The sequence below is a fragment of the Canis lupus genome, chromosome 38 (genome assembly GCF_011100685.1).
Source record: "Canis lupus familiaris isolate Mischka breed German Shepherd chromosome 38, alternate assembly UU_Cfam_GSD_1.0, whole genome shotgun sequence".
NCBI lineage: Eukaryota > Metazoa > Chordata > Mammalia > Carnivora > Canidae > Canis > Canis lupus.
Window position 1 is genome coordinate 13,302,397 of NC_049259.1, and position 25,730 is coordinate 13,328,126.

Below are 25,730 nucleotides of genomic sequence, written 5' to 3' on the forward strand. Positions count from 1 at the left end.
GAATAGGAAGAAGGGAGATGAATTCAATACTTGAGTTCAGAATATTCAGTAGGATGTCACTGGGTCAAATAGAAAAAAAAAAAATCAAGACAATCATATTACCACGAATTTGCTGTTTCACCTTAAGCAGTGTGCTCAACTTCCCCATGCCTGTTTACTCATCTACAAAATGACAAACCTGAACTATTCTTTTAGTCCCATTTATTTTTTGTATTTTATTGTTTTTTAAGATTTTGTTTATTTATATGAGAAAGAGAGAGGGAGATAGAAGAGAGAGAGAGCACAAGCAGGGTGAGCAGAAGGCAGAGGGAGAGGGAGAAGCTGACTCCCCGCTGAGTGAGGAGCCCAGTGCGGGGCTCTATCCCAGGACCCCTGGATTGTGACCTGAGCCGAAGGCAGACTCTTCACCAACTGAACCACCCAGGCACCCCAATTTTTGAAAGTCTCTAATCTTACCCCAAGTGTTGCTTCTCCCCCTCCTATACCTGAATTTGTTGTGGCATATCAGCTTCTTACTTTGGACTCCCTTAGTCCTTTGAAAAATGTCTGGTTAACGTATTTCATTAACGTAAGGTATAAAAATTCTTAGGGTGGAAGGTAGAGTAGTCTTCCCTACTGTATCTGAAAAATATTCTACTGGAAATTTCTTCCCTCCATACAGCTCTTATCCATTTGGTCTTCCATGGAGACTCATGATAGAACACTTTTTCTTATGAGTAAGAATTGTATCTTACTTCCTTTTGTCAGTCCCAACCTGGTGAGTAATAATTGCTGAAAAATATGAAGAATGAATGAATGAATAGGTTGAATGAAAAAATGAGTGAGTGATGTGATGATGGGAAGACATCCCTTGGATTATGTCTCACTGGCCCCTGGGAAGTTATAGTCAGATGCATTATAATAGAGAACTGGTAACATCATCATCTTTGGCTTTTGCTTTCCTCAAGAACCCTTAAGAATATAAATGATTTTCTGAACCTCTGTTCTCCTCCAGCTATTGCTCTTACTTGCTGCTCAGCCTTCTTCATCCACAAGTGGTTACCTGCTGGGGTAGCAAGACTGGGGAATCAACAGTGCCACCCTTCTCAAGACTAGAACACAACAGTTAGGGGCACAGTGGTATCAATCCAGATTTTCTAGGATAGAGACTGAGAATGAGTTAACAAGCACCAACACATTTGCTAAGCTTAAAAGAATACTCTATTATTGTGTGGCAATTGGTAAAGAACTTATTAATTAAGGATATAAGATAGAGAGAAATCTCCCAGGAGGCAAAAAGCCATTACAAAGACATTGTGGAACCAATCTAGCAGTTAATGGAATACTCAGAGGTTCTTTAAAAAAAAAAAAAAAAAAAAAGAGGGGTCACTTTTCAAAAGAATAGGTATTACCAAATTAGTGATGTTGCAGAATGGGGACCAGAGTGGGGGCAGGGGAGGGGATTTACCAAAAGAGAGGTAAAATCTAAAAACAAAGCCAAACCTCATAAGCATTTGTTTTAATAGAACCTAATCTTTCTATTGTAATATCCCTAGATCCTAAACACATACCCACACCACCACAAAGCATAAAAGTAAATTGAGATGAAAATCGAAATCAAACTAGTGTTGCAAATGAGAATTAATAGTACATTTGCTTTTGTTCTGAGACAGGAGCATCAGAGGCAAAATAAATAACTCATTTCAAATGCCTGTGAGTTGTTTGTTTAAGAATAACTATCAAATTAACAAGAAATAGCAGGCTCTCTTTTATTTCCCTTCCTAAATTGTAAGTTTTCCCCATACAGATGATCTCATCGTGTGAGAACGGTGTTGTTTCAGAGAAGGATTTGGTTAGATGAGTCAAACACTGAGGATTAGCCAGGAATTGGCTCCTCTGGAGTGATAACGGGGATCTTACTTACCTGTTATATTAAGATATTTATCTCCAGAAGGTCCTGAGAGCTCTGGCCCTGTGAGCAGACACTCATGAGGACTGGCCAAAGCAATCCTCCCAACCATACAGTATCACAAAGCACATGGTCACAGGACCCTAATAACTCAGTGTATTGGACCCATTGAACCTTTCATCTTTGAGGCAAAACCAGACCTGAGATATCTCTTCATCAGAGGAACAGTGTATATGTTAAGAGCATGAGAATGAGGAAAAATCAAAGACAGCTTGGTTACACTGGAATTTAAATGTAACTTAGGCAAATCCTCCATATGTAAATGTACATTCATAAGTTAAGCATGTGAACTATTTATTCCATATTTTTGGGAAGGAGGAGGAAGATACATTTATTTATTTATTTATTTATTTATTTATTTATTTAAGATACATTTAAATTAACGAACATAAGATGTTTAAGTATAGAGAACATGGGACATGGGATGCAAAGATTTGATTTTGACCATATACCAGCAACTTCCCTGCTCTGTTATCATGACATATTGCTCACACTATCTGCGCCTCCTCTTTCCTATCTGTAAAACGGGGTGAGATCAGACTTGCTTTGCCAGCCTCACAGAGAAGATATAAAAATCATATAAGATAAAGCGTGCCAGAGCCCTATACTATCTGCAAAGGTGTTGTCGAAGATGATGATGATAATGAGGATGAAGAATTCATTAGCTCAAGGCAATTACCTTAGTCCGTCGTGCAAGAAAATGACTAAGCTTTGTGATAAATGAGGGTGGAAACTAAAAGACAGTTTTCTGAGAAAGAAGTTCCACGAGGATGTAAATACTTCTAACAGCGACAATTCCATAGTGCCATTGAATACTCTGCTAATCATAAAGTATTTATTTGCCCTTGATTTAGGCAAAACCCAAATTAGAATGATACAAGATGGGGCGTGTGGGTGGCTCAGTTGGTTAAGTGACCAACTCTTAATTTCAGCTCAGGTCATGATCTCAGGGTCATGAGATCAAACCCTGTGTTGGGCTCTCTGATGAAATGAGGAGTCTACTTGAACTTCTCTCCCTCTGCCCTTTCCCCACTTGCACACTCACATGCTCTCTCTCTCACCCAAATAAATAAATCTTTTGAAGAAATGATTCAAGCCTATAATACAAACCAGAATATAATACTAACAAATAACTGTCCATTTTGATGTCAAACCTTCCTACTGTGGTGTGCACATTTCCACACCTCAGCTTATTCTTTTTTTTTTTATGCCTGCTTTATCTGCACCATTGTCTCCAGCACAGTGGCCTACACTGGTGTTCCATATCCTTTTTCAACATTTTTATTCTACTGTTTAACTTATGAGTATCATTTTGCTTGATTAAAAAAGGCCAAATAAGAGTCAAATAACTTGGATTTCTTTTTTGTAACCTGTCTGCTAAATAATACATCAAACATTCCAAAATATGTGTCTCTTAAGTCTTCACCTTCTTGTGTTCAAATAGATTTTTCTTTTATTGTTTTTTCCAGTGTCACAAGCTTTGCCTGCTGTTGGCCTCAATCTTCCCAAGCCTGTCTTTTTGCAGTTTTATATTTGTGTTCATCAGAGAGTTATTTAACCAGTTACAGTGGTTTCTGCAGACTTATCTCCTAACCATTTTTTTTTTGTGTGTGTATACAATTGGCATGGTTGGTGATGAAGGTAGAATTTAATTTCTCAGCATCTTGCAACTACCTGCCTTTTATAATTCCTTGTTGTCTTTGTTCACAGGACTATTTGGCACCTAAGAGCTTGGCTTATGGAGAATCTCTGTCTATATTTGATGTTCTCCTCTTTGATATTGTGAAATTTCATAGTAGTGCCCTGCATCCCACTCCCACCCCTCATAATTCTCTATTTTCATTATCTGCTCATGACTTTAGGACTTTTAAACTTTCTGTTCCCTCTGCCTGGCACATTCTTTCATATCTGTTCTTTATATGTCAGGCTCCCTCTCATTTTGAGGTTTTAGTTTAAATGTCATCTCCTTAGAGAGGATCTCCATGATTATAATTAAAGTACCCTTGATATATGTGATATACATACACCTACACCCCCCCCCCACACACACACACTTACTCTATCTCATCACTCAATTTATTGTTCTCCTGGTGTTTAACATGATCGGTTACTATTATGTCAACTGATTTGCTTCCTTGTGTGTTATCTCTCCCTCACCCCTACCCCAGCCACCAGTGAGGACTTGGATCTCGTCCATCTTGTTCATTGTTGTTTCCCAATTCCTAGCATTGGACTGTCACCCAATAAATAGGTGTTGGAGGAATGAATGGTCTAGTGCTACATTAGTCTGTAAGCTCTAAGCAGAGAAGGTCAAAATGCATTAACTGAGTGAAAATTCATTAAAGGAAAAATCAATTCTTAGAATGCAAATAGAATTAAAAGATTATTTATTTCATAATTTCCATTTTATAGGTAAGCATTTAAGGAAATGAAATAATTTGTACAAGGTTTTATTTTTCAGTGAGTGGTAGAAGGAGGAAAGCCAGGAGTAGAATCTATGTCTTCAGATTTCCAGAAAAATAAGTATTAATCAAAGGTCCTCTTCCTACTGACACTTATTGACTTGATTTTCAAATTTCCCCATAAATGCCCAACCTGAACTCTCACTCCAGCCAACCAAATCAACAACACATAGCTTATTAACAATAGCAAATCCTGGCTATTTCTTCTGTACGAAGCCGAATCTCTCCAATCCTTCCGTCCTCACAGAAATTCAGCTCAAAAGACCTTCTGTCAGCTCTAGTCTTATCAGGTGCTCTGTAACTTGTATAGCTCTTTACACCTCTGCCTTTCTGCCTAGATAGTAGATCTGGAACTCTCTATTTCATTTACATTTCTTCACTACTGTATATTTAAAAAACTACCCGTGATATTTTGCAGCTCCTCTCATAAAGATATGGAGTCTATTCCTCTGCCGGATTCTGTTTTTTGAATCTAGGCTTAACCATGTGGCTTGCTTTGGCTGATGGAACATTAACAAATACATTGCAAACAGAGGCTCAAAAGATGCTTCTAGTATGAGGGGTTTGCTCTCTCTTGCTGCAGTCGGAATCCTGATCCATCCTATGAAAAAGCACAAGCTAGCTTTCTGGAGAGGTCACAGAAAGGAAAACCTAGCTGCCTTCACTGTCTGCCTGCCAACTGCTAGACATGTGTGTGGGTCCATCCTAGAGCACCCAGCCGCTGGTCTATCTGACAGTTGACAGAAGACATATGAATGAGAATATCAAAAGAATTGCACAAATGAACTCAGCCCAAATTGCCAACCCATAGAACTGTGAGCTAACAATGACTGTGGTTTTAAGTCACTAAGTTCTGAGATAGTTTGTTACATGGCAAAAGCTAACTGATACACATACTATACTTCCTACATGGCTTTCTAGTCATCTTTATTTGCTACTTCTCAGAGGTACCTCGCTAGTTATGATCCATGTATCCCCATTTCACAGAGAGGAAAAATCAATGCCAAGAGGCTTTGCTAGTATTGATACCCTGACATGCTTAATTCTTTAGATCCCATATATTAGAGATAAATCCTCCTTAGAGACTTTTTAAGGGAGCAGCCACTGAAAATGTTTACAAAGGAATTAGGTAATTGAGGACGTGCAGACAGTTCCTGAAAGCCAGGCTCCAAAACAATAAGCATGAGCTTAAGTTGGGTTTATAAAATTAATAAAGCCAGAATTCAATTTTGTCTGCTTACCTCTTATTTTCTTACTAGCAGCTGTCAAGGGTATAAAACATCTAGGCAGTTCCAAGGTTGGAGTCACTAGAACCCTCATAATAATCATAATAATTATCAATAATATTTATTGATCATATTCTGTTAGGTACTTTCCACATTTATTATCTCTGAAAACAAGCCACAATAACCCTATTAGTTAATAGGCATTACTTCCCTCTTACAGAAGAGGAATTTAAGGGCTGGAGAAGTTTAAGAAACTAGCCCCAAACCACAGAGCTGGCAAGGCAGAGAACTGAAATTCAAACCAGCGTTAGTCTATACAGCTTTTCTCCTTTGGATTCACTGCAGTACGATTTCTGTTTCTTTTCAGATATTAGGATGCAGGTCATGAGCCCCACATCTAAGGGATACCTGCAGGGACCATTCCTCAGCAAGAAAGCGGAGTTTCTGTCATGTATCAAAATCTAAGTGATTTCCCTTTCAAACAGCTTAAGTCTGTTATCCTTGGTATACTTCGAGAAAAGCTTCCTATTTGTCTACAGCATTTACTTCTCACTGTAAGTTTTGAAGAGGCAGAGGGAATACGTTAGTTAAGTCATGAACTAGACACATGTCTTTCTAACTTAGAGCCAAAGAGAATAAGTACTACCTTCCCAAACTTTTGATTTCAATTCCTAAAACCCCCCCAAGGAGAGACCTCAATATTTAAAAGCTTTGCAGTGACAAACAGTCTTTACAAATATGTTTATGTTCCCGATGATAAAACAATGCACAGCACACTCATGTCCTCCTTTAATGACCTTTTACACCTCTTAAGTAGTAAAAAAAAATGGATACTGGGCTTTTAATTTAACCTAACTGATCATCTCTTACCTGCTAGTTACATTTTAATGTCTCCTTTTCCCTCAGTTATAGGATCAAAAAACTCATTTTTTTCAAAGTTTTTATTTATTTATTCATGAAAAACACACACACACACAGAAAGAGAGAGAGAGAGGCAGAGACACAGGCAGAGGGAGAAGCAGGCTCCCTGCAGGGAGCCCGATGTGGGACTCGATCCCAGGTCTCTAGGATCACAACCTGGGCTGAAGGGAGCCGCTAAACCACTAAGCCACCTGGGCTGCCCCAAAAAACTCATTTTATTTTGTGACCTCTAATGGGTGTTTGTCTGTTGTGTGCTCTACACCCAGGTGAGACTTCAGAGTCTCACTTCCAGGATCCCCTCCCCCTTCAAGTCCTTGTGATGACACTTGTGTTTAGAGACGTCTGTGTCCCCCCATTGACAGCTGGCCCCCAGCCTTCGTCCTCATTGTATCCCAAAGCTTAGGACAGCTCCTGACACACATCAGAGCTTACTAAGTGTACACTGAATTATACCTTTGGGATCCCTACCTCGCACATAGAAGCGATTTTCTGAGTGTTTATGAATTACTCAGGTAATGGAGGAATGATGGCAATCATCAAACTAGGGGAAGTTAATCATGACTGTAGGCAGATCTTAGGGGCAGGAGATTGATGATAATTTCTTTCCTCTATTTTCACTTATCTGAGAGCAAGAGGGTTCCTTTCCTTTATAAGTTCCTTTCCCCATACTCCAAACTAGACATCTAACCCTGCCAACATGAGCCAGCCTCTCTTTCTTGCAAGGCCAGTTTCATAAATATAATTCCACTAACTTCTATACCAGTCGCTTTAGGAATCATAGCAACCCATCTCAAACCTGGAGAGAATTAAGTGACCAACATCGCTTTAAAAAAGCACAGCTTAGCAGTCTTTCAGTTCCCTTAAAAACAGCCGAGTTCTAAAGAAGCCAAATTGCAGAATTGAGTTCAGGAAGTAAATTACCACAAACACACGGAAATAGCAGCAGGAAGTCTCCCTTGGCAGGTTATACCTACCAAGCTAAAATGCATGCATCTGGAAAATAATATAGCATTTTTTTTTAAACGCTGATTTCTCTTGAAATCAGGACCACCTCTGATTTGGTTCCTCCTGCATCTGCTTTGACCACACTCTTGTCAAAATGAAGTTATCTAAACGTCGGTGCTGGGTGAGTGGGCAGCACCAGGACAGCACAAAAGAGATGAGAAAAGAGCAAGGGGAAGGGAAGATGTCACATCCTGACTACAGGGAAACAGTGCAAAACATCTAATCACAGCAGTGCCAGGGAACTTGAACCTGTCCAAAAAGATCCCAAGCTCTCCATGTTTAATTGCCGTTGATGGCTGCTGGCCAGTCATGCATGACAATGCGTGCGTGTCTCATTGCTCCCTGCCTGTGCTCATTGCTGTCAGCTTTCACTCCAGGTGATGAACACAGTCCTCCGACCATGTGAGAGGGGTTGGAGCCAAGGATGGGGGTGGGGTGGGCTGGAGAAGCCCCTCATGGACACAAAGCAGCTTATGCTCAAATAACGCCTAGCTAAGCAGAGTTCTTCAGAAACAGACACGTTAAGGCCAGCTTCAATCCCTCACTTCCCTTCCACAAGTCTGCAGCATATTTGTTTTCCTTGAGAGGAAAACAAAACTAGGACACACCATGCAGATGGGTAGGACATCTGTGACCTGAGGTATGTCAATTGGCAGCAGGCAAATCTCCTGTTTGGTCGATTATATTTGAGCACATGCTTGAGGCGGGCTAGAGAAATTTGAATTACACTTGAACAGCAAGGAACATTTTATTTTGTGGTGACTCGATACTTTTAAACCTCTTCTTTTCTGTCTGGACAAGAGGCAAAATCATGTTTCTGTTGATTCCAGTGACAAGCAAAACTCCCCGGAGCTCGTGGGGGAAAAGATGGTTTATGAAGTCTAGCGTGGTGGTGGGATGATTTGGAAGGAATCCATCAATCCTCTTGCAGCCTAATTGCTCATTTTTAGTGTGGGATCAGTCTAGAACTTCTCTGGAGTTTCAGATGCAAGATAGGCTGCTTCAAGGCACAGATCAGTGAGAAACCTCAATGCACAGCACAGAATAGTGCTGTTGAGTTTCGAAACCACTTTCTGCACAGGGCCTGCCACTTGTCTACACTCTGTGAAGTGTTGAGAAGAGCTTAACTTCTCTCTGAGCTTTAATTGCCTTATCTCTAAAAATAGGCATTTCTACCTCATGAGGATGCTATGAGGATTAAATAGGCTGATGTCTACATATGAGCTTCCTCTGCAGATAAACAAACAAACTGCAGGCACGTAAGGACAGGGACGTGTGGTCTATTTGTTTTCGTAAACTTAGTGATAGAGCACGGTGGCAAGTGGTACAAGCTCTGAAGTTCGTCAGGACTAGATCTGAATCCCGACTCTTACCAACTAGCTGTTGAGTCATGTTAATTTTCTCATTTTAAAAATAGAAAGGGTTATTCTTACCTGAGAAACAGCTGAGCTGATGCACTTAAGAGATCTGACATACAGTAAATGTCCCCAAAAGGGTAAGAAGCTCCTAGCATATAGATGCAGGACAAAAACCCAGAAGTAAGTTTATGATTTTGAAAATTAAATCATCTGTGATGGGAACACAGTTGTTGCTGATTAGCAATTTGAGATAAACGGTATCAGTGTCTTACTATTTTTCTGAGCAAGAACCAAAAAGAAAAAATGAGGACACCAAGTTTCTTTTCATTATACCAACCTTTATCTCCACAACAGAACTGGTTTAACTTTTTTTCTGATTAGGTAAACAACACCTGCTTATTGTGAAAATTAAAAGAAAAAAACCAACCAGTCAATAAAGGTAAAGAGAAGAAAATAAAAATTACATGAAATTTCACTGTCCTGTGATAAGCACCAATATTTAGTAACCATCAGAGTAAAGTAAGCAAGAAGCCCCAGGAGAATGTTCCTTGATCATTTCTCACCCTCAAGAAGAGCATTTAGCATCAGTCCATGGACCAAAGGGCCTCTTTGGGAGCTGTGGGATCCAGGACCATACCCAAGAGACTCAGGAGGAGTCTTGCCAACCTGCATGTTGGGTAATCAGCATACAGATCTCATTATAAGCTGTGGGTCCTGATGTGGACTCTGAACCAGTCTCAGTCCCTCTAGCTGAGGAGTCCTTAGATAACAGTCTTAGACATTTGCCCGTGACAACAGAGCCTTTGGAAAGATCCAGATTTCCAGAGAAGAGAATCTAACACACACCATTAAGGCAACGCCCCCTCAAAAACAAACAAACAAACAAACAAAAAACCCCAAACAATCAGGTTAGATGCATTGGACAGGATAAGAGGAACAGTTTGACTTTTCCTTTTATCTCTTCCAAGGCAGCACAGCTCAGTTCCAAGAGGGACCTTCCTGGCCTGTGATTTCTCCTGCAGGGTAAAGTGAGAGCACGTGAGTGAGCACCTGACTGCCCCAGCTATGCAGGATGCTGCCAGAGAGGCCCATCTCTCTCTCTGTCAGCCCATCCAGAATTCTGAGCCTTGAGCTACACTAGTAGGGGGTAGGAAGCTGTTGGAAGAATGGCAGATAGGACTCTTGGGGGGCATTAAAGGGACATAAATCTTACTAATTAGGTTGTGGGCTCCAACAATAAGCCTTTCTGCAAGCTGCTGGGGATGCCTCACCCATGAATTCCCCAACTGGCCCATGAACATCCCACATGCCACACAGGACCCACACCCCCATGCTGTGGTCAGCCTTGTGTGTGGTCCCAATGGTGATAAGAGTATACAGACAGCTAGTGAGCACTTGCAGAAGAAACCAGAAACTTGAGCTTTAGCAATGCCATTGGGAAAGCAAAAGAGACACTGCCAGCACCTGGACTGATGCATTGCTAGGTCGAGAGAGCATACAAACTTAAGAATCCTGCCACAAGAAGGAGAAAAAAGCATGAAGCAGATGTATCCATAGATGCAAGAAAGCCTACGAGGCCCCGGCAGGGCAGATTGAAGGCATTTCTCCTCTAAAATCCGTCAATAGAACTAGAGGAGATTTGCTATTTCACATATGGAGACAGCAACATGAGACTTTAAGGACACGAAAAATCAAGAAAACCGTGACACCAGCAAAGGTTGAGAATAATTTCCAGCAACCAATCTGAAGATGTGGAGATGCGTGACTTACCAGATAAAGAATTCAAAAGAGCTGTTTTAAGGAAGCTCAGCAAGTTATAAGAAAACTCAGAAGGACCATCCAAAGAAATCGAAGCAACACACAGACAAAATGAAAAGTTTAACAAAGAGAAATAAGAAAAAAGAACAAAACAAATTCAGGAGCTGAAAAATAATGAAATGGAAATGGGAAAAAAAAAAAAAAAGCAAGACAGAGCATCAATAGCAGAATGAAACAATTACAGTAAAGAATCTGTGAAGTAGAAAACAGGATCTTTGCAATTATCCAGTTGGAGGAAAACAAAGGAAAAAAAGAGGAAAGCCTACTTGATCTATGAGATGCCATCCCAAGAAACAATATGCAAATTATTGGAATCCCAGAAGAAGAGAAGGAGAAGGAAGCAGAAAGCGTATTGAAAGAAATAATGGAGGAACACCTGGGTGGCTCAGTGGCTGATTGTCTGCCTTGGGCTCAGGGCGTGATCCTGGGGTCCCAGGATCAAGTCCCACATCAGGCTCCCAGTGAGGAGCCTACTTCTCCCTTGGCCTATGTCTCTGCCTCTCTCTCGGTATCTCTCACGAATAAACAAAAAAAATCTTAAAAAAAGAAATAATGTATAAGAACCTGTATACCTTAAGCTTATATAATATTACATGTCAATTATATCTCAACAAAGCTGGAAAATAAATTTCAAAATTTGTTACAAATTAAAAGTATTTGGTAATTATCCTTTTATGTATATGATCGTGTGTGTGTGTGTGTGTGTGTGTGTGTGTGTGTGTTTTACTTTACAACCCAACACGGTGTTCTTCATTAGAGAATGTAGTCCATTCATCTTCAGTATTACCAACTACCTCTGGTTTTTCTCTTTGATATTTAATTACTTCCTGTTCTTTTTCCCTTTATCTTTCTTTTTTGCTGGTTTGATCAAATTGCTATTCATTAATTTTTTTTAGATTTTTTTTTTTAATTTGAGAAAGAGAGCAGAGAGAGAGAGAGTATGAGTGGTGGGGAGGGGCAGAGGGAGATGGAGATGTGGGGCTCCATCCCAGGACCCTGAGATCATGACCTGAGCCGAAGGCAGATGTTTAACCCACTGAGCCACCCAGGTGCCCTGCTATTCATTACTCTTTCCACCATTTTTAATTTAGAAGTTTTCTTATTTTCTTTTTTTACAATTCTACTAGTGGGTACTTTTCCATCCCTAAGAGTCATAATGATACATATTTCTGAACTGCTTTATGGAAATAAGATGCCTATTATTGTATCCTCTATTTTTTCTTCCACTGCTCCTGCCCATCCCAATAAGATGACACTTTCAGAGGAATTTTTCTTCCCTGGCCCACAGCACACATACACATATATAGTACCCCCCCAATGACTACAATATTTGGGATGCTATTATTCTCCAGTCCTACACCCACAGCTCCTATTTTGCTTCAATAGTTCATTTTTTTGTTTGTTTTAGATAATTTTTGGGTTTTCTTCTATAGAATGTCACTTTTATTTTAGAAATCATAATTTAGCATTTATATCACACATTGCTAGTTACTTTATCATTATTTAGTTATCATTGCAAGTATTGCAGTGTTAACTGCTCATCACTTGCTTTTTTTTTTTTTTTTTTAATCTTCTACCTTAAAATCTCTGCTCTGATTCATTTACTGTTTGACTATAGCCATCTTTTGAGTACTCTCTTCAAAAAGACCTTATGGAGGAAAAATTCTTTAAGCCCTTGCATATCTACAAATTTCTTTCCTTCATGCTGATAGGTAAATATTATCTCAGCTGGAAATAATTTTATTGGGTCACAGTTTTTACACCCAGTAGTCCAGAGCTGTAATTCTGAAAATCTAGTTTCCAATGCTACAGCTAAAAAGTCTTTTGCTTCTCTGATTCTTCCTCTTTTCATTCTCTTCCTCCTTCTTTGTAAGTAGCTTGTTTTATTCACTCTAAAACATTTAGAAGTTTCTCTTGGAGTTTCAGAAATTTTACCATACACTAAATTAGATGCTTTATCATAAAGCCTGCCTAGAATTTCATGAACACTTTTGATATGCAGACTGAAGCCTCTTTTCCCTTCTACTTTGTGCTTCTTTTTACCTCTTATCCATCTATTCCTTATTTCCTCTCCTGGAACTCCTCTTATTTGTATGTTAGGGCTACTGAACTACTGAAGTTTAAAAATTTGATGGGCATTTTTTTTCCAGAAAGCATTTTATGCTATAGTTAAGTCTTTTTATCTGATTTGTATACACGTACATATATGTATGTATATATTTCTTTTGTATATATTTCCCCAAAATGCTAGTTTATGTTCTGGGTGTTCTGCTTATTTCTCCTCCATCAGGTTATCAAATCCCATAAATGAGTTATATTTCTCTTTGCCTGGTGATGGTTGAATTTATCCTTGAGGTTCAGCTCTTGCTGCTGGGGTAGCTTAAGCATTAGCAATTCTGTATAGATTAAAGAAACAGCAGTTACTGCCCTTTGAGTCAATGATATACCAGCTGGCAAATGGCCAATTCCTTATTGAGAAATGGTTTCCTATTCTTCCAACTTCAAAAGCTTGTTCTCTCCTCTCATTTAGAATGCAGGACTCGGCGTACTTGTTTGGAAACCCTTCTGTGTCTCTTGCAAGAACACAAATACAGCCCAGCTTTTCCTTTCCCACTGGCCCATTGATGTCTACAAGCCAAGTGTGACCCAGGAAAGAAAAGTCTTGCACCAACTTCCAGCACTTTCCAGGCTCTGCCCGTCTATGAGACCCGGAGTACTAGGTCAGAAGTGATATTTGATCAAAGAGGGCTGAGGAGGGTGGACACATTGAGGATATTCTTTATTCCCATAATTAGTCACATAAAATCTTACTGAAATCGAATGAGATTCTCCAGCCATTGTTCATTCTGTAGCCATTGATAATAAACACTGCTTTAAATAATGTTTTATATAGTGTTTTAAAAGTTAGAAGCCTTGGAGCACTTGGGTGGCTCAGTCATTTAGTGTGTTAGACTCTTGAAATTGGTTCAGATCATGACCTCAGGGTCATGGGATTGAGCCCCATGTTGGGCTCCATGCTCAGCAGGGAGTCTGGTTGAGGATTCTCTCTCCCTCTGCCACGCCTCCTGCTCATGCTCTCTATCTAAAATTAAAAAATAAAATATTTTATTAAAAAAAGTTAGAAGCCTTGATCTGAACCCGTGTCTACTTGGGGATTCATTTTCCCTCACTTTTTTACCACTCATTTTTGTGTATCTTTACTACCTATAATTTTCAACTCATATTGTCTTATTTTGAATATATATTACTTTATAAATTGCTGAATTTATTTAATGATATATTTTTTTCTTATTTTTCTTTCACAGGGTTAATCTTTATAAGTCTTTGAAGATATTTCTTTAGAATATTCACTAATGTAACATTTTTGTTCATTGTAAAAATACAGACTTAGCTGATTGCTTGTCATTTATTAAGGCACCAAGCATTCATATGATTAGACCTCGAGCGTACTTTTACCATCTCCATTGGCCATTTCTGGGGAAGGACATTTAATTGTATTTTAAAATGTGACAACATCATTGTTAAAAGTCTGATAAAACTATGGATGAAGAGTTACCCTCCTTGGGCTTTTGCTGGTACAGTTCCACTTACGTGAACTATTTCTGAGGGTTGATTTAAAGCACTGCCCTCCAGTCTGGAGAGAGGAAAATCAGTTTGTGTGCTCATTTGGTTTGGGGACAAAAATCTGACAGCTCTGTCAAAGGTGCGAATATTTTTCAAGCAAGTAACAAATCCTGACAAGTTGGACTTCATCATCCTCTGCAGCCCTGGGTGAGAGTGAAGCCTGTGGTGAGAATGGAGATGAGTCAGAATTAGACATGGAACTTTCTGGAAGACAGGGGAGTCTGGGCATAACTACAGCATTTATATAAATACATACACATGCATGTGCACACACACACACACACACAGCTCTCTGGGGCTATGTATAATTCTGAAAGCTGGATTTTTGGTTCTTTTCATGTAGAAATTATCAAAGAAATTCCAATGTCAGATGCTTTTTCAACATAACCAGACTGATGCACTTAATCTTACATGAAATCTACAAGCATGCATTTTCTGAGGAAATATGCTATGTGCAATCCAGGTCAAAACACTGGAAAATACCAAGAAATGTAATACATCCTGTGTTCAGAAGCTGATACTGTTGGGCAACATTTCAAAAGCAGAAACTGGTTAAGCCACAAATGGTGGGAATAGAATATGAATATTACAAGGGTCCAGAATAGGGAGAGATTAGCAATTTCTGGAGTTAACACAGAAAGACTCCATGAGAAGGGTGTAACTGGAGCCAAATCTTAATAATGGATGGGATTTGGATTTAAGGAAAGGAGAAAGAGCATTTACAGAAGCACAGAAACAGAAATAAACATGGTGGCTATAGTGGATGGTGAGGAAATTTTCCTCGTTCTGAGCTGACAGATATGTGCACTAAAGAGTTGTGATATCTTCCAGCTGGAGTCAAATAATCTTGAAATTAAAAAAAATGTATAAGCCCTATGTGGTCATTTTTTGAAGAGAACAGATACTGGGAATCCTGGTGACTCAGAAGAGTGGGCAAATGGAGACACTAAAGCTGGAGGTTGGCTTAAAGCAGATGCTTGGGAGCAGGGTGAGGGTGGGGATGAGGATGGCTGTGAGGCCTGGGATACAGAGAAGTAACAGACATTTGTGTTTTATTGTCCATCTTGAAAAGCCACATTCATGTTAGATGTTTCCCTCAAATGATGTCTTAGCTAATTTTGACACTCTGTGACATTGGATAGGAGTTGAAACTTTTTGTTGCACCAACCTGGAGGAGAAGGAAAGACCATTTTGTAGAGAAAGAATACACTTTTGGCTGGAAGTAGCATGGGTTTAGAGATGAATGCTAAGAAAGCAGATTCCAGCCACTGTGTCCCTGCTATCTGCTACCTGAAGGGTACTTACATCCATTCATTCAATACTGAGCAGTGATTTGAGCACTTGCAATGTCCCAAATGCTGAGGGGAAATGCAACCAGACACTCTGGCATCATAGGTCCTTACAGGTCCTCACAGTGCCTGGTGGCCTCTGGAGTCAGTGAACACAACCCTCTCTTAAAGGGTAAATCTTCCCTCAATATTTAGCCACTACTTGGACATTTCCAATAATGAGGGACTTACTCCACCCCCCACCTGCCCTCCTAGGCACACTGACCTTCAGTTTATGCTTCAGAATAGTAGAAGTTGTTGGAAAATTAGTTCTTATGTCAGAGTGAAATTTGCCTCTTTAGAGTTGTTCTCAAACCAAGGTGAACATCATTCCCCATAAAATATTTTCAAAACCATAGATTACCAAACCACACCTAGAAGCCACTGAATCAGAACCAATAGGAATGATAGGAATCTTAATCATAAAAGCCCTACAGATGAGGGGTGCCTGAGTGGCTCAGTAGGTTAGGTGTCTGCCTTTGGCTCAGGTCATGATCTCAGGGTCCTAGGATTGGGCACTAAGTCAGGCTCCCTGCTCAGTGGAGAGTCTGCCTCTTCCTTCAGCCCTTTCTCCTACTCTCTCTCTCTCTCTCAAATAAATAAATAAAATCTAAAACAAACAAACAAACAAACAAGCAAACAAACAAACAAAAACCTCTACAGATGATCCTGAGGGGCAGCCAATCTTCGAAGGGCTGCTGTTATGTATCTCCTTAGTATTGTTCTTGTTCTGTTCACTAGAATTACATTAAACCTTGAAACAGAAGCTAAGCCATCCTTTACTCATAGTCTTTCAAATACTTGAAGACAAACATCTTCTCTAACTTCCTCAAACCCCTGCCACTTCTGTAATTACTTCTCCACAGGCTGAAGACATCCACTTGCTGCATCTGTTTCTTATATAATGTGACTATCTGCTACTCTTCACTACCTCCTTTATATTTCATGAAATGGATTCTGTTTTGTCAATATTTTGTGGTGTTAATATGCATCTAAAATCCAGATGTGGTCTGGCCAAATGAACACTTACTCTTGTTGGTCCAGACACTGTGCTTCCATTAATGAAGCTTATTTCTTGGCATCATCCAGTTGCTTCCCAATGCTATTAGCTCATTTAAAGCTTGGGCCAATGAATCTGCCCCACCAAATATTTTTTCAGTAAGCAATTATTAAGCCAAGATCCAGTTGTTGCTGCATTTTATGCCTTTGATATTTGAATCTCAATATGAGACTTTATCTTTATACCTATAAGTTTTAATTTCAGTTAGGATTACTTTTAATCTTTCATCTGTCATCAACATATTTGCTTCATATCGATATTTAGGGTCAAATATGAAAATACTCCAGAAGCAAATTGGAATTATGGATAGTTGTCAGTTTCTTTTTCTTGAGCTCCCTTTTTAGCAGTAAAACCTAGACTCATTTAAACAATGAAATGGAAAAATGAAGTTCCAGACTAGAATGCTAAGTTGATTACTTGTTTATCACTAATGCTGTTTTACAAACTGTGATGAAGATTTTTAGCACAGAACTCTGGTATGTATTTTTAAGGGTGAATTACAGCGGTTAAACAGTATGAACCCTACAATGCAGTTCACATCTCATAGAAAAGCTAGGTGTTTTGGGTTAAAAAATAAATAAATCCTTTCCACTCAGAAACAACTGTTACAAAAATGTAAATTTAAGATAATAAAACAGTGTTCCTTGAAAAATGAACAAACATAGATGAGTTTAATATTCCTAATGCAGAGAGAGAGAGAGAGAGAGAGAGAGAGAGAGAAATATGAAGGAGAGGAAGCCAAAGTAATGAAGCAGAGCTGGTCCTTGAACATTTTAAGAAGCAGGTAAATTTCCACCTGCAGGCCTTACATTATACAAGTGAATGCCAAATCTCTATTTTTCATCAGGCTATTCACACATATGTGCTCAAATGTAGAAGATGTAAGAGAGCAAATCTAATGAGAGTTTCATGGGCAGGCAGTTACATGAATGATAAAAAACTTCTTAAAGTATCTCGACCCAAATTAGAGTGGTGCCCGCTTTATAATAAGGGCAATGATAATCAGGATGATTTAGAGCCACTTTAATCAAAGGCTATATTAGAACGTGGATCCCAGAGGTGAGAAGGCAGTTATTAGTTCACCGAACCACCCCAATCCCTAGGCATTCATAGCTCAACTCACACTGAAGGATTTCAGTGTCTTTGTAAAAGAAAATCCCCTTCTGAAATTATTTGGCTTGTGAGGAGGAGGGATGGTCTAGTAAAAATAAGGGGAGGTAAGGAAAAGAATTTGATGTTTAAATAGAAAAAGTGGGTTGGAAGTTGAATGGGAAATAAATATCTTTACTTCAAAGTTGGGATGGGACAAGGAGAATCCAGGTGCCTGCAAATGATTCATGTTTTTGGTCACCTTTCAGTTCGATTAAGGCACCTAGAATTATACATTAGCAAAACAGTTCAGCAGTAAATATATTTTTAAAAATATGATTTAGGAAGCTTATAAAACATTAAAAAATCACTTATTTGTATGCTGATGAATTCCAGATTTATATTTCCATGCTTGACTTCTTTCATGAGCTCCAGACTTGATTAGTAAGCTCTCTACTTTGCTGTCTAAAAGAAAAATCAGACTTACTATGTCTTAAACTCAATTTTTGATGCCAATTTTGTAGATTTCCCACCTCACAATTGTTCTACTCTCTAGTCTTCTTTTTTAAACCTCGTAAATATTAGTATTTCATTTTCCAGGCAAAAACCTGAGTCATCCTTGACCTCCTCATTTCCCTCTTACCCCCTATCCAGTCTATCAACAAGTCCTGTGTTTCTTCTCCATTCTCCACCACCATCCCATAACCCAAGACAACAGTCTCTACAAAACTACACATGACACCATGTAATTGAGAATTCATTATATTCTGTTAAATCAAATCCTCGTGCTAGGGCAACTTACACATTTAATTAGATGCATTTGTCTTTGGGAAGTTTGCAACTAGTCAAGGTGGATGACTACATACCCCTCCCAACCAGTCCCAATCTTCTAAAGTTGCTCCTTTCAGTTCATTTTCCACATAACGGCCAAGAGCGATCCTTTTAAAATATAAATAAGATCATGCCATTCTTCTGCTCAACAAACTCCAAGTGTGTTTATATACACTCAGAAATAAAATCCAGGCTGCTCACCATGACCTGTAAGGCCTCATGCCATCTGGTGCCGGGGCACCTCTTCAAGCTCATCTGCTACCAGTCTCCCTGAGCTTCTTGCTGTTCTTCATGGTAAGAATGCATCATCTCCTCTCAGGGCCTTTGTATTTGAGGTGCCTCCTGCCCCAACACTCTCCTGGATGCCAGCAAGGTTTGCTTCTTCATTTCAATCAAGGTTCTGCCCAAGTACCTCCTCAGAAGTAACACTCTCTCCAATTAATACCGTCTCCAGCAACACCTATTCTCATTCCCGTCTTTAGTTTTCTTCATAGCATTATCATTGCCTGATACGATGTCACCTGGGGGAGAGAGGAAGCGTGGGCTCAGCATCAGGATTCTTTAAAACTGGGCAGCCCCGGTGGCTCAGCGGTTTAGCGCTGCCTTCAGCCCAGGGCATGATCCTGGAGACCTGGGATCGAGTCCCATGTCAGGCTCCCTGCATGGAGCCTGCTTCTCCCTCTGCCTATATCTCTGCCTCTCTCTCTCTCTCTCTCTCTCTCTCTCATGAATAAGTAAATAAAATAAAAAGGATTCTTTAAAACTCCCCAGGTGATTGCAGTGTGCAGCCCAGGTTGACAATCTCAGGACTGAAGGGCAAGAGGTAAATACACAGGGCCTCCAGCAGCTAGAATGAGATTGGAATGCTTCTGCAGACCAATTTGGTTTTGTGATACTGAAGGAATGTCTCAGAACTCTCTTCTTCTCCTCTGGATAAATGCTCAAAAACAAAGAAGGTTGAGCTCAGAAGTTGTTTTCTCTCTCATGAAGTCTCTTTCCTATGGGAGAAGAGCCTAGTTAGTAAAACAAGATCCCTGTCGTCAGACAACCTAGCTTTGCATCATGGTGCCACCACCTGGGCAGGTGACTCTTCTCTGTGCCTCAGTTTTCTGTAAAAACAGAATAACAACATTATTTCACTAATGGAGTTGCTGAGGGATTAAATGAAGTCTACATAAAGGGCTAGAGCAGTACCTGACACAAAGTAAGTGCTCTGAAAGCGTTTGCTGTTATCTTTGAGGGAATGGCTCTCCAGCAGAAAATGTATGTGGAAAATTCATTTGGCCAATGATTTTGAAAGTAGCCAGAGGGATTGAGACAGACCATTTCCTTTGACACTCTAACTCCACACAAGAACAGAGTTGGTTAATGATTAGACCCTATAAAATTTTCCATGTCATGTGCTTTTCCCCACCAGGCAATAGAAAGTAATTAAGAATTATGGGAAGCGGATTCAGTGAGAGGGAAGGCATGCCTTTCTAGGGACAAGCTCCAAACCCTAACGAGGTTATTGGCACAGGTGTCTCCTGCAAATAAATTAATGGGGAGGCAGATCCAATCATTAATCTGTCATCCAAACTTGGTGTTTAGAGGCATTTGGGGAGATGGGGTTTCCTTTGCCCAACCTTGGTGGTGTCTGGAGCAAAGAGGAGGAAGCAGAGTGATTTCATTAGGATAACAAGGCTGTTAAAGAACAATCTGGCTCTTTAGATGGTATTTATAAAGCATTTCAAAGAAACTGTGTTCTGACAGCTGCTGTCAGTCTCTTACATCGGAACCGTGGTGATTTATTGATACAGCAGGGGAGCTGTTATTATCCTTATTTGTAAAAGTTTTACACATACTAAGAATCTATCTTGACTGGTTGCAAACTTCCCAAAGACAAATGCATCTAATTGAAAGTGTAAGTTGCCCTAGCAAGAGGATTTGATTGAACAGGATATGATGAATTCTCAATTACATGGTGTCATGTGTAGTTTTGTAAACTGCTTCAAGTCCTTTCGGATAAAAGATAGTAGATAAAATTACATTCTCAATTATCTATATGTGGATTACCTGCCACCATTTCTTGGCTTGTTTCCCCTAGTTGATTTCTTTCCTAGACGCAATGTGAATCATTAGAATATAAAAAATGCATATTTTTTTTCAAAAGATGAACATACAATTATGTAGAAATCAGCTCTCCACAAAATGTGCAATAGTGCCAAAACTAAATGAATGAATTTTAATTAATTGTAATCTGTATTTATCCATGCCTTTTTACCCCCAGTGTAACTAATTGAGATTTGACTAGATGTACATCAACTCCTGGAGTTCTTTCTTTTCACTCTGGAGTAGTGTAAGACTGTAGAACCTATAGGACAGCAAGGTGACTAGACAACTGAGTTGCCATTAACAGCAGAGGGCAGGTGGAGCCTTTGTGTCATTGTTAGGAACAGACTTACCTATTCACTACTGTGTGGTTAGAAGAATGGGATTTCCTAAAACATTTTCATCAGCTCTGATGCTGGTAGAATCCCAGGACCATTGACTTTTCCTGGGCTGGAAGGGATCTTAGAAACCATCCAGCCTAGGCTCACTCATTTTACAATTGAGTTAACTGAAGCCCAGGGAGATGAAATGTCACATAGTTACTATTGAGCCAAGACAAGAAAATTAGTAAATGTTAACAACTCTTAAATGTGTGCACTCAATTGATTATGCTGTTACCCCTATTTTTGTAGTAAGGTAGTCAGGGGATTGTCAGGAAAAAATGTCAAAGGCAGGAAAGAAACATTGATGAAAAAGTAGGCAAGATTGATGTTGTCATCAGGGGCATTTAAAAAAAATAGGAAAAAAAATAGGGACTTAACTCTCTCCTTTTGGAACGAGAATGCCAGGATCACTAGGAATAGGTAGGTTATTGGGGGGGGGGGCAGAGCCACTACATGGCTTCTTCCTCACAAATTAGCTAGAATGAGCCAAATTTTATTCACCTCAGCTTAGAACACGAGGTAGATCAAAGGAGAGGCTCTTGAAACTTGACGGAGATAAATTTTAGACAACTACAGCAAGTGCTAATTTATATAGTGAGTAATAAATTTTCATAACACCAAGAGATAGTTTGAAGATTGAGTAGCTTCAAAACCTAGCTTCAATAAATTAATGTATACGCAGACCATATAGGTTAGTACTGAAAGCTAAGATGTTTCTGGATAGACTTTTAAGTTTTTCATCAGGGAAATGATCCCTGTCTTAGGAAAACATCTCTTGCCACAGTCAAAGTCTAGTGGATCATAAATCTGGCCATACGTTACCGTTATTCTGTGTAAAACATTGTCTCCACAATTTCCAATATGAAAGGTATTAAATATGGAGAGTTTACGTTCCACTTTTGGTCACCTAGGAAGTGATACACACATTGGCTCTGTGTCTTCTTCTGATTGTCACTTTTTGATTACTTCATCAGACATTATTTTTGTTATGCACCCCTAAAAATTGATAGTAGCTCAATTTTTGAAGTAGATATACCTTGTTGTCACCAACAATATATCCTCAACTTCTCTCTCAAATTAATAGAACCTTGATTTTCAGTCAGACATATTGGCATCTTCACTTAAAACTACATTTCCCAGCTTCTCATGAGATTAATGCTATTCACCTTGACATAAGGGGCAGTGCCATGTGAGACTTCTGGGAAGTTTCTTTAAAATGGCAGTAAAGTTCTGTCTTCCATCCTGCTGCATGAGGGGTGTCTGTGATGGCTGTTGCCCGTAGCCATCTCTGATGGGAGCACAATGGCCACTCCCTATGGATATTGCAATACTGCTTCTAAAAGAAGACAGGGTCCTGATGACTGCAAGTGCCATGTCACTCCTGGACTGGCCATCTCCAGATTGCATATGTCAGAAAAAGTAACAATTTCACTCATAATTTGGGGAGTATACTTTACCATAGCTGAACTTAATTCTAACATAATATTTAATTTTGCTTTTCCTGAGTGTAACTCAGTAAAAATTAAAAGTGATTTTTTGAGAAAAAAAATTTGAAACTACTCATTAAAATTAAAAACTAAGAATTCATTACAGGCCTCGGTTAGGTACACAATTCCTGTCCCCTATTATCTTAGTCAAGAGTTGACTATGTTTTCTTTTTCCTAGCCATGACTGGTTTCAACCCTAAAGAACACCTCATCCTTGAATGCTAATCTTGTGGTTCTAATGGCAGGCAATTTGGGTAAGGAAATTGGCAGAGGATTTGAAATTTAAAATAGAAGTTCCTATTGCTCTCCTGCAAAACAATAAGGCCCTTGAAAGTACTTTCTTGGAATATGAATGAAGAACCAATGTCATCAGAAACATATTTATACTATCTAATTAATAACAAACTTAAAAAAAAATGTGGCCAAACTTTCTATCCATGTTTGACATAGACCCGAAAAATCTTTTTACTGGAGTCAAAAGATATAAGTTCTAATCTTGACTCTGTGAAATACTATCTATATAACCTTGGGAAAATCGTTTAATCTTCTTAAGCTTATCCTCTGAATTTAAAAAATGATAATAATAATTCATATGGTTGATATGAGTATTCAATAGTAGAAAGGAGAATATTTAGCTCAGTACTTTTCACGTAGTAGTTGTTTTATAAGTGTCAGTTAATCTGATTTAATTTGCATGTGCTCATGCCAGTTTGAAGAAGACATGAGTTAGTACTCAAGTTCCACTTAAAAATGCACAAGGTGTCTTTTGTCCATACCTTTGTGGGGGGCAATAGGGCTGATCACCATTGCTCTTGAAAAATCAATTTAAGGGGCAGCCCAGGTGGCTTAGCAGGTTAGTGTTGCCTTCATCCCAGGGCATGGTCCTGGAGACCCAGGATCGAGTCCCACGTTGGGCTCCCTGCATGGGGCCTGCTTCTCCCTCTGCCTGTGTCTCTGCCTCTTTCTCTCTGTGCGTCTCCCATGAATAAATAAATAAAATATCTTTAAAAAAAAGAAAAGAAAAAGAAAATGAACTTAAGAAAAAAATCAATGATCATAAGGTGTCCAAGGATACATTGCAGCTAATCTCTTAACCCTTTGGGGGTGTAAAAATATCCAATACCAACAATATTCTCATTTTTAGATAAGCTGCAGAACAAAATACATTTTATCAAAAGTTTGGTTGAGATTTTTCTGTTAACAAAATAGCTTCAAGAAATGTTTGTGCATTTGTCTTATAAAAAGTAAATACAAAGAGGAGACATAAATTGCCCTGTATATCAATTCACTTTCATACCTTTTGGTATTTTGTGAGTCTGGCCTTTCAAATGATTTATGACACTGGGGATAGCAAAACTATACCACAAAGAACAGGATTTTATGGATTCAATCAGGATCAGAAGAACTGAATTCAGGATAAGAGTAGCCTGGGGTAGATATGGGAAAAGTATTATGGGGTATATGGGGTAGATATGGGAAAAGGGAGGGTAGGACATGTGTTTTTCTCTTAACTGCAGTCATATTCAATCCATGGTATTCAACATAGAAATATACAAGGGAGAGAGGGAGACAAAAACAAAACTAAAATTAAGGTTACTTTCCCATCTAAAGCACCTTTCTCCTCTTATAGGCACCAACTTTTTTATATGACCCAGCTGATCTGAGCAGTCTCCAACTCTCTCCTGGCCTGGCATCAGAGCATATGTCTCTCACTGTGAGTATAGGCTTTGGTTAAAGAAAGTTTAAAGTTCTCACCAATGAAGAGTGTAATATATTTAAATATTCAATCATAAGCATAGGCAAGCTATCTAAGTGATTTTGAGAGCTTAAGAAAAGCTCCTTTGCTTAAAGAAAATACTCATATTTCTGTCTGCTGAATTTCCACAATTGGGTGGGGTATGAGGAGAAAAGAAACTAATTGAGCATGAATTATAAATTTGTGAGTGTGTGTGTGTGTGTGTGTGTGTGTGTGTAAGAGAGAGAAAGAGAGAGAGAATAGGTTAGGAATCTTTACACATATCTTTTTTGATCCTAAATGAATTCTATGAAATAAGTGATTTTATTCCAGTTTGAGAGTAAGAAAATAAAATGAAGATCACAAATATTAAGACTTGAAATCACAAAGCTAATTAGTAATGATGCCACTAGTTGAACAAAGCCAGTTATGTCAGACCCTGAAGGTTTTTTCAAAACAGAACAAAACAAAATCAACTTTGGTGCTTTGCTTTTGGGAGTAAGTCTTAATTGCCTGAATGTGTTTATTTTACCTTTTCCTGAGACAGTAGAACTTATTTTCTGGCACACCTGAGGGTGAATAATGTGCCCCTAATCTGGAGAGGCAGTACTATGTAGTGATTAAAGTGTGGAAAACAGTAGAATGATCTGAATCAAATCTGTTCTAAAATATTAACTATGTTAATATTTTATGTTAATAGTTACTATGTGTAACTCTGTAAATCTTCGCTGCCTTGTCTCTGAAACACATAAGGCATGTGATACCTATTAGTTTACCCTAATGTAGTAGGCACCATCCATCAAGATGGTCCTGATCTTTACCTCAACAAAAGTTGAATACCCCTTGAGTGTGGGCTGGATCTAGTGACTCACTTTTAATAAAAGTTACTGGATGCCACTTCTGAGACTAAGTTACAAAGACTACGACATCCATCTCAAGCACTGACTCATCCTTTTGCTAACTCACTCATTCTCAGAGAAGCCAGCTGTCGTGTTGTGAGCTGCCCTATGGAGAGGCCCATGTGGAGAACTGAGGTCTCTACCAAAGCCAGGAAGGATCTGAGGTCTGCCAACAGCCATGTGAGTGGACTTGGAAGCCGAGCTGCCCCCAGTTGTCACCTTGAGTACAGCCATGTGAGAGACTCTCTGCCAACATCTTGATTGCAAACTTTTAAGAAATCCTGAGCTAAGGTATGGGGTAAACTTCATCAGGATTACTGACCACAGAAAGTGGTTAAGAATACACGTTTGCTTAAATCTGGTAAACGGGGGATGATTTGTTACACAGCAATAGATAACGAAGTGGGTTTTTTTTGGCTCTGACACCAAAAGCAAAGGCAACAAAAGCAGAAATAAACAAATGGG

At 39.1% G+C, this 25,730-nt stretch overlaps 1 long non-coding RNA gene across 1 annotated transcript in view; it reads left to right on the forward strand.

Annotated features, from left to right (window-relative positions):
• Positions 1–5,271: 5,271 nt before the first annotated feature.
• Positions 5,272–25,730, forward strand: part of LOC111094541 — a 36,875-nt gene continuing 16,416 nt past the window's right edge. Inside the window, exons 1-6 of the long non-coding RNA XR_005385523.1 lie at positions 5,272–5,357; positions 6,004–6,190; positions 13,269–13,458; positions 22,810–22,885; positions 24,262–24,345; positions 25,343–25,556. This is a non-coding gene — a long non-coding RNA (uncharacterized LOC111094541). The remainder of the gene's footprint in view (positions 5,358–6,003; positions 6,191–13,268; positions 13,459–22,809; positions 22,886–24,261; positions 24,346–25,342; positions 25,557–25,730) is intronic.